The sequence below is a fragment of the Neophocaena asiaeorientalis genome, unplaced genomic scaffold, assembly GCF_003031525.2.
Source record: "Neophocaena asiaeorientalis asiaeorientalis breed wild unplaced genomic scaffold, Neophocaena_asiaeorientalis_V1.1 scaffold427, whole genome shotgun sequence".
NCBI classification, from domain to species: Eukaryota; Metazoa; Chordata; class Mammalia; order Artiodactyla; family Phocoenidae; genus Neophocaena; species Neophocaena asiaeorientalis.
Genome location: NW_020172280.1, coordinates 482,245 through 499,698, shown reverse-complemented (window position 1 = coordinate 499,698; position 17,454 = coordinate 482,245). Strand labels below are relative to the sequence as shown.

The following is a 17,454-nucleotide window of genomic DNA, read 5'->3' as shown; positions in this document are numbered from 1 at the left end:
GCAATTGCTGCCTATTTCACTGTTGGAGATGAGCCTCTGAAATCACAGTGAGGAGACAAACACAGCAAAGAGAGGGGCCATTCATTGTGGTCACCTGTGGACTGGCTTAGACTCATGCTGACTCCTAAAAATTAGCCGATATCAGCTGTCCCAGGAAATGAGAGTGGCGCAAGGTCACTGGGACAGGCTATTTCGGAAGATAAGAAAGAGGGCAGAAGTGGACAGGTGCTGCAGTGAACTAGACAGCAAGACCCCTCGGGATTTAGGGTGAAGGGAGGGAAATGGAGATGCGGAGCCTACAGAAAGAGGAGGTAGACTGGAACCAAAGCAAAACAAAACCCTGTATGCTCCGTAATTTTACTTGGAGTTGACTCTTTGGGGGGCAGTGGAGTATTTTGAGAAAAAAAAAACCTATTATCAGAGAATTTTGCAGAACACAGAGTGGGATTAGCTCAGTTTCTTCTGTCAAAATAATCCACGCAGGTACAACGGAATAAAGTCAGGGAGTACTGGAGTGAAAACAGAAAATACAAAAATCAAAGGAGGTCTGGATTGGGCATCCAGACCCGCTGGCTTATCCTGCACTCATGTCCCCTTGGGCAGACAGTCAGCAGGTTTCTGCAAGCTCCTCCCTTTCTCCTGAGAACTCAGTTTTATTGAGCACATTACATGTGCTCTCTCATTTAATTATCCCAACTACCCTGCGAAGCAGGTACTATTGTTCCTCCCATTACACAGATGGGGAAACTGAGGCCCAGAGAAATTTAGTAACTTGTCCAAGGTCACGCACAGAGTAAGTAGCAGAGTCCAGACTCAGATTCAGGCCAATATGACTGAAGTCTGTGCTCTTAACTGGAAGCTTCATCACCTCTCTTTTCCTGGAGACAGTAAGGAAAATAAGAAGGAAGAAAGGGGCAAGGAAGGAGGAGGAGGGAGGGAGGCTGTATGGGAACATTTTGAGAACTGAGAAATGGTTCTGCAGACACATTCCGATAGGCAAGGGATGCAGTTATACCAGATGCAAGAGCAAAGCTCCAGTACCAGCCAGTCCAGAAAGATGAGCTTCTGGGCACACAGGCCCCCAAAGTGTATACCACAGACTTGGATATTTTTACCCCTGGCTTATCCCCCCACCTTCCTGCCTCTCTTCCAAGTATTAGTAACATAACATTCTATGATAATTTTTCCTTTTAAAGGAGATACTACTCTTACTAAAAGGTCAACCACCTAAAAATACTTTGCTCTGATTTTCCATGAGCTTTTCTGCATGACTTCTTTGCTTCAAGTCTTACCTGGGAGAAACAACTGGAACATTTTTCACCCACAGAGAGCCATTTTCCAGGCACTGGTGCCACGGTTTCTCTTCTCCTTGTTCCTTCCCTGCTTTATCCCCTTTGGTCTTATCAGTAACTTTCAGAAGAACCAAAAGAAAGATTTTATTTTCAAAGAGAGAAACATTGCTTTGACATTTAAAGGCAAAGGCCCTACATTCCTTTTTAGTAAATCCCTTTACAAAAGTAAAGGCAGGGTGCAGTTGTGCGTGAGTTATTGAAATGAGAGTTTTGCTTGGGGCAGGTCCTCCAGGTGCCACGGAGCACCTACCAGTGGACAGCTCAGCAGCTGTGCGCCAGATAGAGAGCTTTGAGAGGTGCAGGTTTCCCCTGCAATCCACAAGTAGAGCGTTCTTATGAAACCTTTCGTAAGCTGAAATGGCATAAAGCAAAGAAGAAGTGACCTTAAGACACATCTTGCAAATAGATGCACAAAATAAATCGAGATAAAGCATCTGTTATTTTTGCTTTTTGCCTTTATTCTTAAAATTAAAAATCGCCTTCAAATTTCTTTCAGTTTGCGAAAACAGGTACAGGCATATCTCAGAGATATTCTAGGTTCAGTTCCAGACCATCACAATAAAGCAAGTCACATGGTATTTTTGGTTTCCCAGTGCATGTAAAAGTAATGTTTACACTATACATAGTCTAGTCTATTAAGTGTGCAATAGCATTATGTCTAAAAAACGATGTGCGTACCTTAATTTAATAATACTTTCTTGGGACTTCCTGGTGGCGCAGTGGTTGAGAGTCTGCCTGCCAATGCAGGGGGCACGGGTGCTGCAACTACTGAAGCCCACATGCCTAGAGCCCGTGCTCCACAACAAGAGAAGCCACCGCAATGAGAAGCCCGTGCACCGCAACAAAGAGTAGCCCCCGCTCGCCTCAAGGAGAGAAAGCCCACGCGCAGCAACGGAGACGCAACGCAACCAAGAAAAAAAAAAAAAAGGACTTCCCTGGGGGCAAAGTGGTTGAGAGTCCGTCTGCCGATGTAGGGGACATGGGTTCGTGCCCCGGTCCAGGAAGATCCCACGTGCCGCGGAGCGGCTGGGCCCGTGAGCCATGGCCGCTGAGCCTGCGCGTCCGGAGCCTGTGCTCCGCACGGGAGAGGCCACAACAGTGAGACGCCCGCGTACTGCAAAAGAAAAAAAAAAAGTGTATTGCAGTGCTTGCTTCAGCAGCACATATACTAAAATTGGGACGATAGAGAGAAAATTCGCACGGCTTCTGCACAAAGGATAACACACAAATTCATGAAGCAGTCCATTTTTATGAAAAAAAAAATTAACCCTTTGAGCAGCAAAACATTTTTTAAAATACTTTCTTGCTAAAAAATACTAAACATCATCTTATCTTCCAGTGAGTCGTAGCAGTAACATCAAAGATCACTGATCACAGATCACCATGACAAATATAATAGTGAAAAAGTTTGAAATAGTGTGACAATTAGCAAAATGTGCTACAAAGACATGAAGTAAGCAGATGCTGTTGGGAAAATGCTGCCACTAGACTTCCTCCTCCAGTGTAGTCATCCCTACACCATGGTGCTGGTTCCCGACTGAACAGAGTCAGCCCTACATTTTTTACCAGTGTCATGAGTAATTTTTTATTAACACATTCTTTAACCAAACCCAGGGCACTGACAGGGGGCTGGGGGTGGGGACCTGGCTGGGGTGCTCTGGCCAGGCAACCTGAGGCCTGAGGGGAGGTTGGGGTCCCTAAATACCATGTTCACCTCCATCCCTGGTGTGCCTGCAGCAAACCCTTGCCCTCAAGGTGTCAAATTCTCCTCATGTCCTATTAAACTTTCAACCTGTTACTACTTCCCAGTCAAGGAGGGTTTTTGGTTTTGGTGGGGGTTGTTTTTTTTTTCTGCCATTAAACATTTTTCAGTTTAAATATGAAAAGTAGTCTGCCTCTTTTTGGTTCAAGGTTTTTGATGTTTTGAGGGTATCTTTCAGGCCAAAAACAGTCCTCGTGGGAAATTCTTGTAAGACTCAGAAACTTAGGAGGCCAGGAGTGAACAGTAGAAAGTGGAGGTGCCCAGGGGAGGGTGAAAGTAAAAGACGAGTGCTATTAGTTTTTAGCCGTTTTCCCTCAGGGTCATCTCCTCCCATAAGGAGCTTCCTTTTAGCACAATACTCTCCTGAGTTTTTAGAACTGGGTAGAGATCATCCGATCTATCCCAGACACACCAATGCTGGTTACAAGCAAGAAGAAGAAAGGCCACAGAGGCTGAGATAGAGGTGAAAGTACTTGCTGAAAATCCCGACGCTTTCCAGGAACAGGATCAGGACGGGAATCTCCAGGTCTTAACTCTCAGCTCCCGGCAGAGCTCAGCGGAGCAGAGCACAGCGCCCTGACTTAAAAGAAGCTGCTAACTTGTCCAAGGACATTTTTAAAGAGTTCTTTAGCTTTTATTGGAGTATAGTTGATTTACAATGTTGGGTTAGTTTCAGGTGTACAGCAGAGTGAATCAGTTATACATATACATATATCCACTCTTTTTTAGATTCTTTTCCCATACAGGCCATTACAGATTATTGAGAAGAGTTCCCTGTGCTATATAGTAGGTCCTTATTAGTTATCTATTTTATATATAGTAGTGTGTATATGTCAATCCCAGTCTCCCAGTTTATCCCTCCAATCTCCTTTCCATCCAGTAACCATAGTTTGTTTTCTATATCTGTGACCCTATTTCTGTTTTGTAAGTTTATTTGTATCATTTTATTAGATTCCACATTAAGCGATATCATATGGTATTTGTCTTTCTCTGTCTGACACTTCACTTAGTATGATAATCTCTAGGTTCATCTATGTTGCTGCAAATGGCGTTATTTCATTCTTTTTTTTGGCTGAGCAGTATTCCATTGTATACATATACTGCATCTACTTTATCTGTTCCTCTGTCAATGGACATTTAGGTTGTTTCCATGTCTTGGCTATTGTAAATAGTGCTGCAGTGAACATTGGGGTGCATATATCTTTTGGAATTATGGTTTTCTCCAGATACATGCACAGGAGTGAGATTGCTGGATCATATGGTAGTTCTATTTTTAGTTTTTTAAGGAACCTCCATACTGTTCTCCATAATGATTATAGCAATTTACATTCCCACCAACAGTGTAGGAGGGTTCCCTTTTCTCCAGCATTTATTGTTTGTAGACTTTCTGATGATGGCCATTCTGACTGGTATGAGGTAATACCTCATTGTAGTTTTGACTTGCGTTTCTCTAATAATTAGCGATGTTGAGCATCTTTTCATGTGCTTTTTGGCTGTCTGGATGCCAAGGACTTTTTTTTTAAGTCGAAGTATAGTTGATTTACAATATTGTGTTAGTTTCAGATGTACAGCATAGTGATTCAGTTATTTTTTTTCAGATAATATTTCATTATAGGTTATTACAAGATACTGAATACAGTTCCCTGTGCTATACAGTAAATCCTTATTGCTTATCTATTTTATGTACAGTAGTTTTCTCTGTTAATCCCAGGACTTTTTCATTAGTTCACCTCATTTGAATCCTGAGGTTCTGAAGATTTGCTTATACAGGAATTCTTGTGTAGAAATAACCTAGTGGTTGTATTTGGCAATTTGCAAATAAGCCATTTAACTGGCATTTTATAGCTGCTGGGAAGGGAGTTCCTGCTACTTCTCTCTCTGCGATAATCAGGGAACACAGTGAGCCGGGGAAACCAAACGTCAGCTCACAACGGGAAACGCAGGGAACTCACTCTCAGGGCTCCTGCACTTCACTGGCATGCCTGTTGTGGAGGCAACCACCCAATAGACAGTGCAGTTTGCAAATACACCCTAAACCAGAATCACCTGACTCAGCTTATTTCATGAAAATATCAGCTGGAGCCATCTCAGTCTAAAGGTTAAATTCAAAATGTGGATATATTATATATGTGTATTATAAATATACACATATATATACAATCGTCCCTCTGTGTCCTCAGGCTGTGCATCCTGGGATTCAAGCAACAGTGGATGGGAAATATTCAGGAAAATAATTCCAGAAAGTTCCAAAGCGCAAAACTTGAATTTGCTGCACTTTGACAACTATATACATACCACTTACATGGTATTTACAACTATTTACACAGCATTTACATTTTATTATGTATTGCAAGTAATCTGGAGAGGATTTAAAGTACATGGGAGGGAGCATCATCCACCAGAGGGCAGACAAAAGAAGCAAGAAAAACTACAATCCTGTAGCCTATGGAACGAAAACCACATTCACAGAAAGATAGACAAAATGAAAAGGCAGAGGGCTATGTACCAGATGAAGGAACAAGATAAAACCCCAGAAAAACAACTAAATGAAGTGGAGATAGGCAACCTTCCAAAAAACGAATTCAGAATAATGATAGTGAAGATGATCCAAAACCTCGGAAAAAGAATGGAGGCAAAGATTGAGAAGATGCAAGAAATGTTTAACAAAGACCTAGAAGAATTAAAGAACAAACAAACACAGCTGAACAATACAATAACTGAAATGAAAAATACACTAGAAGGAATCAATAGCAGAATAACTGAGGCAGAAAAACGGATAAGTGACCTGGAAGACAGAATGGTGGAATTCACTGCCATGGAACAGAATAAAGAAAAACGATGAAAAGAAATGAAGACAGCCTAAGAGATCTCTGGGACAACATTAAATGTGACAACATTCACATTATAGGAGTCCCAGAAGGACAAGAGAGAGAGAAAGGACCAGAGAAAATATTTGAAGAGATTATAGTCGAAAACTTCCCTAACATGGGAAAGAAAATAGCCACCCAAATCCAGGAAGCACAGAGAGTCCCATACAGGATAAACCCAAGGAGGAATACACCGAGACACATAGTAATCAAATTGGCAAAAATTAAAGACAAAGAAAAATTATTGAAAACAGCAAGGGAAAAATGACAAATAATATACAAGGGAACTCCCATAAGGTTAACAGCTGATTTCTCAGCAGAAATTCTACAAGCCAGAAGGGAGTGGCATGATATACTTAAAGTGATGAAAGGGAGGAAACTACAACCAAGATTACTCTACCTGGCAAGGATCTCATTCAGATTCGATGGAGAAATCAAAATCTTTACAGACAAGCAAAAGCTAAGAGAATTCAGCACCACCAAACCAGCTCTACAACAAATGCTAAAGGAACTTCTCTAAGTGGGAAACACAAGAGAAGAAAAGGACCTACAAAAACAAACCCAAAACAATGAAGAAAATGGTCATAGGAACATACATATCAATAATTACCTTAAACGTGAATGGATTAAATGCTCGAACCAAAAGACACAGACTGGCTGAATGGATACAAAAACAAGACCCATATATACACTGTCTACAAGAGACCTACTTCAGACGTAGGGACACATACAGACTGAAAGTGAGGGATTGGAAAAAGACATTCTATGCAAATGGACATCAGAAGAAAGCTGGAATAGCAATACTCATATCAGATAAAATAGACTTTAAAATAAAGTATGTTACAAGAGACAAGGAAGGACACTACATAATGATCACGGGATCAATCCAAGAAGAAGATATAACAATTATAAATATATATGCACCCAACATAGGAGCACCTCAATATATAAGGCAAATGTTAACAGCTATAAAAGAGGAAATTGACAGTAACACAATAATAGTGGGGGACTTTAACACCTCACTTACACAAATGCACAGAAAATTAATAAGGAAACACAAGCTTTAAATGACACAATAGACCAGATAGATTTAATTGATATTTATAGGACATTCCATCCAAAAAAGACAGATTACACTTTCTTCTCAAGTGCACACGGAACATTCTCCAGGATAGATCATATCTTGGGTCACAAATCAAGCCTTAGTAAATTTAAGAAAATTGAAATCATATCAAGCATCTTTTCCGACTACAACGCTATTAGATTAGAAATAAACTACATGAAAAAAACGTGAAAAGCACAGACACGTGGAGGCTAAACAATACGTTACTAAATAACCAAGAAATCACTGAAGAAATCAAAGAGGAAATCAAAAAATACCTAGAGACAAATGACAACGAAAACATGATGATCCAAAATCTATGGGATGCAGCAAAAGCAGTTTTAAGAGGGAAGTTTATATCAATACAATCCTACCTCAAGAAACAAGAAAAATCTCAAACAATCTAACCTTACACCTAAATAGAGAAAGAAGAACAAACAAAACCCAAAGTAAGTAGAAGGAAAGAAATCATAAAGATCAGAGCAGAAATAAATGAAATAGAAACAAAGAAAACAATAGCAAAGATCAGTAAAACTAAAAGCTGGTTCTTTGAGAAGATAAACAAAATTGATAAACCTTTAGCCAGACTCATCAAGAAAAAGAGGGAGGGACTCCCCTGGTGGCGCAGTGGTTAAAAATCCACCTACCAATGCAGGGAACATCGGTTCGAGCCCTGGTCCGCATGCTGCAGAGCAGCTAAGCCCATATACCACAACTACTGAGCCTGTGCTCTAGAATTCGCAAGCCACAACTACTGAGCCCGTGTGCCACAACTACTGAAGCCCGCGAGCCTAGAGCCCATGCTCCACAACAAGAGAAGCCAATGCAATGAGAAGCTCGCGCACCGCAATGAAGAGTAGCCCCCACTTGCCGCAACTAGAGAAAACCCGCATGCAGCAACGAAGACCCAACACTGCCAAAACTAATTAAATAAATAAATTTATTAAAAGAAAAACAGAAAGAAATCTTCCAACAAATTCCAGGACCAGATGGCTTCACAGGTGAATTCTATCAAACCTTTACAGAAGAGTTCTTGAGGGAAAAAAACGGAGCTGGAGGAATCAGACTCCTTGACTTCAGGCTATACTACAAAGCTACAGTAATAAGGGCAATATGGTACTGGTACAAAAACAGAAATATAGATCAATGGAATAGGATAGAAAGCGCAGAGATAAACCCATGCACCTATGGTCAACTAATCTATGACAAAGGAAGCAAGGATATACAATGGAGAAAAGACAGTCTCTTCAACAAGTGGTGCTGGGAAAACTGGACAGCTACATGTACAAGAATGAAATTAGAACACTCCGTAACACCATACACAAAAAGAAACTCAAAATGGATTAAAGAACTAAATGTAAGATTGGACACTATAAAACTGTTAGAGGAAAACATAGGAAGAACCCTCTTTGACATAAATCACAGCAAGATATTTTTTGACCCACCTCCCAGAGTAATGGAAATAAAAACAAAAATAAACTAATTGGACCTAATGAAACTTAAAAAGCTTTTGCACAGCAAAGGAAACTATAAACAAGATGAAAAGACAACCCTCAGAATGGGAGAAAATATTTGCAAACGAATCAACAGACAAAGGATTAATCTCCAAAATATATAAACAGGTCATGCAGCTCAACATTAAAAAAACAAACAACCCAATCCAAAAATGGGTAGAAGACCTAAATAGACATTTCTCCAAAGAAGACATACAGAGGGCCAAGAGGCACATGAAAAACTGCTCAGCATCACTAATTATTAGAGAAATGCAAATCAAAACTACAATGAGGGCTTCAATGGTGGTGCAGTGGTTAAGAATCTGCCTGCCAATGCAGGGGACATGGGTTCGAGCCCTGGTCCCGGAAGATCCCACATGCCGCTGAGCAACAAAGCCCGTGTGCTACAACTACTGAACCTGCTCTCTAGAGCCTGCGAGCCACAACTACTGAGCCCGTGTGCCACAGCTATTGAGGCCCGTGCACCACAACGAAGAATAGCCCCTGCTTGCTGCAACTAGAAGAAAGCCCGCGTGCAGCAACAAAGACCAATGCAGCCATAAAAAAAAAAACTACAATGAGGTATCACCTCACACCGATTAGAATGGGCATCATCAGAAAATCTACAAACAACAAATGCTGGAGAGGGTGTGGAGAAAAGGGAACCCTCTTGCACTGTTGGTGAGAATGTAAACTGATACAGCCACTATGGAGAACAGTATGGAGGTTCCTTAAAAAACTAAAAATAGAATTACCATATGACCCAGCAATCCCACTACTGGGCATATACCCAGAGAAAACCATAATTCAAAAAGACACATGCACCCCAGTGTTCACTGCAGCATTATTTACAATGGCCAGGACGTGGAAGCAACCTAAATGCCCATCAACAGACGAATGGGTAAAGAAGATGTCACATATATACAATGGAATATTACTCAGCCATAAAAAGAAATGAAATTGAGTTATTTGTAGGGAGGTGGATGGACCTAGAGTCTGTCATACAGAGTGAAGTAAGTCAGAAAGAGAAAAACAAATATTGTATACTAACGCATTTTTGTGGAATCTAGAAAAATGGTACAGATGAACCGGTTTGCAAGGCAGAAATTGAGATACAGATGTAGAGAACAAACGTATGGACAGCAAGTGGGGAAAGAGGGGGGGATGGGGAGGGGACGTGGTGGGATGATCTGGGAGACTGGGATTATCCTAAATACACTAATATATGTAAAATAGATAACTAATAAGAGCCTGCTGTATAAATATATTTAAAAATTAATTAATTTAAATTAAAAAAATGAAGTATATGGGAGGATGTGCATAGGTTATATGCAAACACTATGCCATTTTACATAAGGAACTTGAGCATTCTCAGATTTGGGTATCCGTGGGAGTCCTGGAGTCAGACCCCAAGGATCCGAAGGACAACTGTATATAATATATGGTCATACTATATATGGGTATTATAAATATATATATATATATCTTAACTTTTTATTTGAAATAATTTCAGAGTTACAGAGAAGTTGCTAAAATAGTACAAAGATCTCTCATACTCTCTTTACCCGGGTAAACCAGATTTTAACATTGATCCACATGTGCTTTATCATTCATTCTCTCTTTATGTAATTATTATTATAATTTATAAACATTAATATAATTTATATAACATTAATATTAATATAACGAGTCGGTTACATACATGATTCCTCTTTACCCCTGAACGTACCAGTGTTTGCCTGAGAACAAAGATACCCTCTTATGTAACCACAGTATAGTTATCACATTCAAGAAGTTTAACAGTGATGTGATATTGTTATCTAATCTACAGTTCATAAAATATGGCTATAGTGTATCCCAAAAGTCTTAGTGCAGCTTTAAGCTATTTAATGTTTTAATAAAACGAAAAATGTTCTACTTACTGCAGATATCATTCATGAGAACCTTCCTACCGATTTATACTAAAAATAAATCATTTGCTCCATAAATTATTTATTGATCTAGCTATTTTTAGTTTATCACCTAGTACTGAAAGCTTCTAAATACCTGTTTATAAATCCAGGAAGATATTCTGACAATCCTGCTGGTATCACGTTGATTTGAAAGATGTGTTATTTTATTATAAATGCAATTAAACAATAGGAAGTTAAAAAGGTAAAATATAGGCTTTAAAGTTTTAGCAGGATTTGGGCTTCTGGGGTACACAAGAATGAAAATGTGGATTAGGAATGTTCTTTATGAAAATTACCCCAGTGCCCATAAGACTAGGAAATGCACAGTTAATAGCCACACCAGAACCCAACAGCAAGAGTCACTAACCAGGGTACAGAACCGTCTTGTTCCTATGTTATTCCTTCTTAAAGGGAAGGGGAAAGTGATGTTTTCCACTGGGAGGGTGTGTGTATGTGTGTGTGTGTGTGTGTGTGTGTCTGTAGTCATTTCATAATAATGTAACACAGAATTGTAGCAATATCACCTACTTACCCTCAGGCACACTGGATCTTACCTCCCTTTCTTCAGAGATGTCTTACCAAGTCAGGGCTTCCCTCCAACAATCAATCACTCTCTCTCTCTCTCCTCCTCTTTCTCCCCCTCTCCCTCTGTCACCTTTCCCTCCCTCTCCATTGGCTTTTTTCCTTACGACCTGGAGCCTACTCAAGTCTTTCCCCGGGGGGCCAAGTCCAGGTACACCTCACCTGGAGCAGGCTGCAACGGTGGGTGTCATGCCTGGGGGGAGGTGGAACTGGAACGTGCAGGGTCAGAGACAAGGGGCCGAATGGACACATGAGGAAGGAGCTACCACGTGAGGAGAAAGTGAGGCCTTCAGTCCAGAAGGAGAGAGCCTGGGTTGATGGGAGGAAGTTAAAATTAACTTTATAAAATCCCCCATGGAGAGATGGTGTATGGAGAGAAACAATACATCAAAGGACATAAATACATTTCTGGCTAGTAATAGCTATTTGCTAAATGTCTTATTGTCTAAAATAAACTCTCACAGCATAAGAGTTTACTTTTACTTATTTTCAGTGCCTTGAGCCCAGGTAGTGTCCTGATAAGAGACATTACAGAGAATTCCCATCTGGCATTCCTTCCCCCAATTAACTAGCTTTAAAAAGAAGAAAGCGAGAAGCTACAAAGGGAATTTTAGTTTTCCAGCTCTAGGCAAAAACTGCCGGGTTGGGGTCAATTGGTTTCACCTTCCTCTGACCGTCTTCTTTGCTTGGGAGGTAACTGGGCAGATTGGGTTTCAAAAAGTCATACTCCCAGAGCCAGTCCAGGTGGCTGCCTCTGTCTGTCGATGACAGCAGACACTAATGCTAATGAGGAGAATGGAGAGATAAGGGCCTCACCAGCGACCAAATAACCCAACAACTCAAGAAGGAAAAATAGGGTAACAGCATGGTTCTCTCAGTTGTGGGCAATCGGGGCGGTGTGGACTCCGGGATCCTGCGAGGCACAAGCAGCTGACCACGCAGCACGCCGGCCACGTTGCTGGAAAACTACAGACCAGAAAGATCTCTACGTGCACGGCTTTGTCGAGCATGTCTGCAGCTGTGTTTTATTCCAACAGCACCGTCACTTTACAAGTACTGCACTGCTGAAGCCTCACAACAGGCTGAGGTAGCTTTTGAAATCATGTCACATGTGAGGAGACTAAGGTTCCGAGAGATCATGTAACTTTCTCAAGCTCACAGGTGGCAGTAATAGGTGGGAACAGATGGAGGATTCTGACTCAAAAGCCCTCGTTCTTTCCCACTAATATCTAGAAAGCTGACACGTTGATGTAAAAGCAGCAACACTACCCCACACGCGCCTTCCGTGAATTTCAGACGGAGGTATACTTTTCCTTCTCAGAAAGTTTCTGGTTTTCCTCTGCCTGTAGGATACAATTCAAATTTATGTGCCTGGTATCTGGTGTGTGTTTACGTTTCAGTCTTACCTTCCACTGTCTCCCACTGCAGCTTCACCTGTCTGTAACTCACTTCACATATCCTGATCCCCCCACCTGGGTTTCCGTTGTTCTCCCACCTGATCTGTCCATGTCCACCCTTCTCCTCTTCATTATGGGCCACCACTTCTGCCTTTAAAAACATCCTTCAAGGCCTGTCCTATTGCCAAATCATCTGTGAAGCTGCCCCTGAACTTCCCAGTCCCCAGGGGTCTCTTCCTTTGCTGAAATGCTGTGACATTTAGCCAGCACCTCTCATTGGACACTTGCCAGATGCAACCTTGAATTTTATATGAGGGTCCCATTTAATATGACTAACTTGAGCCTGGGCCATGTGTAGCAAAATGCCATCCAGGGAGCTTGGGCCTGGGAAGTCCCCAGAGGACGTGTAAGTTAGGAAGCGCCTGACACAGACCTGCCAAACATGACACCACAGGGCTGGGAAGGTACCGCTATGCGGAGTCCAAGCAAAGGATGAGGAGCCAGAGGTCAGCAGATATTGGAGGCCAGAGAGGAGCAACACTGGGAATAAAAAACTCAGGTTAAAACTTAGATATTAAAACCCTGCATCATCGGGGCTTCCCTGGTGGCGCAGTGGTTGGGAGTCCACCTGCCGATGCAGGGGACGCGGGTTCGTGCCCCGGTCCGGGAGGATCCCACGTGCCGCAGAGCGGCTGGGCCCGTGAGCCATGGCCGCTGAGGCTGCGCGTCCGGAGCCTGTGCTCCGCAACAGGAGAGGCCACAGCAGTGAGAGGCCCGCGTACTGCAAAAAAGAAACCAAAAAACCCCGCATCAGATTTAGTGTGATTGAGCCGGAGATCTACCTGGTGATGCCAGGTAGAACTCTTTAAATATGCTTGGAAATGCTTTCTAGGAGTCCACAGATCAGCAAGTGAGAGATTTCTCTTATCACGATAGACATTCTTCAGAGAATTCATGGCAATGAAACAAAGCCAAATAGGGTTCCTAACTCAAAGCTTTTGAAAGTCTTTAACATGCTTGTGTGAATTGTGAATCTCTAAGGCAGGGATGTAGAAGACAAGTTTTATCAAACTCACTTGTCCAGCTAATTCTTTTTCTCAAGATCCTCTCCCAGTGAAGGCTCTTCAGCACACACTTAATACGTGCTATTTACATTTAGTCTGACCCATGTTTCATTGTGGCTTAAAAAACAGATAAGCCTGGGAAGTTTTAAAGAGATTGGGCCTTATTTTACCAAATTTATCATTGTATAAAAAGCCAGATGTATTGGTAGCTTTGGACAAGAAGATGAGCCCAGACTGGATTATAACAGCTAAGGTAACCATCGAATTTTTTGAGGTATACGTCATAAAATTGGAACCTCACCAGATGATTTGATACATTTCTCAGGTTGATATTTTCCATTATTAAAGGTATTAGCTTGATTGTCCTCATTTTAGCTTATGGAAAAAGCCCTGCTTTAGTGACAGAACCTATTTGAAGGGCTCATCTTGTTAACTTTGGGGACCGTTCTTTTGCAAAAAATCATGTCTACTTGGTCCCTCTTAATTCTCCATCTACTGTGCGTGTAAAGAAGCCCTCTGACTCTTGACCGCCTCTGCCCCCTTCTGGACATGGTGAGCGAATACAAGGTTTATATCCATTTGAGAAAGAAATGCTTGAAAATATAAAGAGATCTTTGCAATGTGGTACAAATTTCAATGTCAGGCAAAAATCCCTTTAGGGTTACTTGTCAGTTTATTATCTGTGCCTCTTGTCCTTCCATTGTAGATGGGTTGTCATAACGTTGAGCTGGCCTTTGTTTATGGGCACTGTTGCAATCTAAATTTCTGTTCAGGCCTTTAATAGTTTCCCAGTACAGTTTCAGATACCACAGATTCCTGATGTCACGGGTGGATGTGTTTCTTCTTGATCCTGATTCTGAGGTTAATCAGCACGCTGTTCATGTTTCCCATCGTAGCCAACAAACCTGCTGCTGACACACCGCAGGCCTCAGTCTACAGGTGTAAAACGCTGCCTCCCATTTCTGTGATACCAAAATCACACTTTTTTCTTTTGGTCTGTTTTGGATTCAAAATGTCCAGGAAGACTCAAGTGTTTTGCTTTGACTCGGCAACTTTTCCTGTCCAGATAATTGGTGGTGTGGATAAACCAGTTAAGGTGACACAAGGGTCTCTGAAAATCATGCTGTTTTATTTATGAAGGAAAATCTCTGCTCAGTTAAGTGAAATCTTGGAAAACAATTAAATTTGGTGGCACCTCTACTGATAATGAGCATTCTGTCAACACTGTCCTGTAACTCTTATGTCTGAAGATGTCCATCACAAGTAAGATATTTCTGATAGAATAAAACAGGTTAATGCCCCAGTAAGATCTTGTGTGAACACATGTGGGCCTTTCCGCATCCTTAAGAGTTAAAAACTCTTAAGCCAAAGAATTGTGGCAGGAGAATGAGCCAATCATGGGTTACCCAGGGAGTGATCAGTTTCCACGGGGATCTCTTCAGGCCTCTAGGCTGCTGCGGCCACTTCAGGTCTGCTCTTATTATTGGCATTTGTCCAAACAGCTGCCCAGTTCTCATGAAAGACCTGTGTTTAACCAGGTAAATTACTTTGATTAAAAAAACAAAAACATTTTTTTCTTTTCCTCCAAGTAAGAACAAATTGTGAGGGTAAAATGAGATTATAGATGTGAAAATGGTTTGAGAGTGAAAGTTGAATGCCAACATTATTACAAGGACTACCTTATCAATAATATAGGCCTTACATAGTTTATCCAGATACTTGTTAAAAAAATACAACAGAAGTTACACTTTAGATTTGAAATGTTCATCCCTTCTAATTCACCTTGCAAAAGGTCTCCAAGTTAGACAATCTTCAAATAAATCTAAAGATGGATTAAAGCTTAAAACTATAGTAGATATGGCACATGTCAAGTTCAAGGTGTCAAACTGGTCCAGGTCTAAAAAAGTTCCAAGAACAACAGACCTATACTGATGTTGTCCCATTGAAAGTTTCAACCTGCATTTAAGAGAAGACAAAAGAGGCTAATCTATTTCCATGTTTATCGCAGAAGAAATTGTCATAGAGAGATTAAGTCTAACATGAGCTCTCCTGTGCACAAGGGGTCAGAACCAGGGAGAAGACCCAGGTCTGATACCCTCCCACTCAGTCAACATGCACAGGGCCTTCAAAAGTCTGAAGTCTCTCAAAATTGTTGTTCCCTCAGCCCTACAATGCCTCCCACCCATCTCTGTACCTTCTATTATTTTCCACATCAAAGACAACACAAGTGTCTTCTTGTAGCACATCCTGTAGTCACCCACCAATACCAGTTCCCACAAAAAAATAAGCAAAAGGGACAGGAGAGATGTCATTTTATGAAAATCTGTTGGGTCCCTTCTCTGGTCTCTTAAGTGCCGTTCTGATTGCTTTAAGACCTGGAGTGCATGTTTGTCTCCGAGGCTATTACAGACCACGCTGTGTACTAAGACTTGAGCTTTTAAGGTCAGACATTCTGGAGCTGAAGAGACCAACACTTCTCTGTGTTTGAACCATTGGCTGTCCCTGCAGAACAATAAACAAAGCCAAGAAGCCCACTTGCAACAGGATCTGAGGTGGTGGATGACTATGTGCACGGCTGACAGGCGAGTCACGACCATCTTTCGGGGGATTTATGTTGGCTGCTTTGGCTTCCTCATCCTGTACATACTTGGTTTAGAGAATGCAAGGAATTTGTTAGCTGAGCAAGTTTATCCACTCTGTTCTCTAACCAGGCTCTTTTTCACTGAGGTCTGTTTCTGAAAAATTCCCTCAGCCAACTTTGCTGCCAAAGCAGCCCACGGTTCAGTGGAACAGTTTAAACCTGAAACAAATCCTCTCTAAAATCCCAGTGTTCACTGTATGGAAACAAGACTTTGAAAATAGAGGTGCCTGAACTTATTGTCAAAACTCATATGGCAAAGTCCAGAACAACATCATCTTTCTATGGGCACATGACACACGAGAGGAGGAAGCCCATGGGACAGAGTGTTTGCTGAGCCCCAGGAGGTATTATCCTCATTTACTGATGAGAAAACTGAAGATCACAGAAGTAAAATAGCTCGGCCCAAGTTAATATCCTAAGTGGCAGAGCAGGACTTCAAAACCAAGTCTCATGGTGTAAGACTGATTGTGATACGTTGGTATATTCCTTTTATCCCAACAAGTTGACCAACTATGCAATTAAAAATCATTAAAGTATAGACTATTAAAGACCATTATGCATTGAGCTGGAACACAAATTTATGAAGAGTACATAAATCAAGGTCCAGATTAATGATTTGCCAAAATCACAAAATTAATGTGGTTTTCTAATTTGTAAATAACCCCTGAACACTGCTTCTTAACCTTCTTTGGAAAATTAGTGATAACATGGAAACTCTTGGTTTTTCTTGTATTTAATTTCCTCACGTGTATTTTTATCCGAACAAAATAAAATGGATGTATTTTATGGAAATGAGTCCAGAAGTACAGACTGATTTAATTCGGGTTGGTTCATAGATAAGAATGGCCAAGACAAAAGCAAGGGGAAAATAGAACTACAGCACCATCTAGTGATGAAACTCTTTTCTTTGCCAGAAAACCACCTAATGCAATTCCATTTTGCAATTCAATCCCCCGAACTCTGAGCCTGAAGAATACTCATAAAATTGGCCAAAAGAAAAATGTCTGATAACAATGAATAATGGAAAATTAAAAGCAGATAAACAGGAATAGTGAAATGGGACAGACTCTTCTGTTAAGATTCTATTGGAAGCTGGAGGTGACCCCCAATTCTCCTCCTCAGAGATCTGCCATAGATCCTGTTTACTTTTTTCTTTGTACCCTAAAACTTTAGGTACCATTTTATGAATTAACAAGGGTTCAACTTCAAAACATAGATGACATAAGTATCCATTTGATAAGT

General features: G+C 41.1%; 1 non-coding gene across 1 annotated transcript; it reads left to right on the top strand.

The window, feature by feature from the left end:
• Nucleotides 1-2,496: 2,496 nt before the first annotated feature.
• On the top strand, nucleotides 2,497-2,604 carry LOC112412667 (U6 spliceosomal RNA). Its single transcript, XR_003005844.1, has one exon. It is a non-coding gene; the product is annotated as a U6 spliceosomal RNA (small nuclear RNA).
• Nucleotides 2,605-17,454: the final 14,850 nt, after the last annotated feature.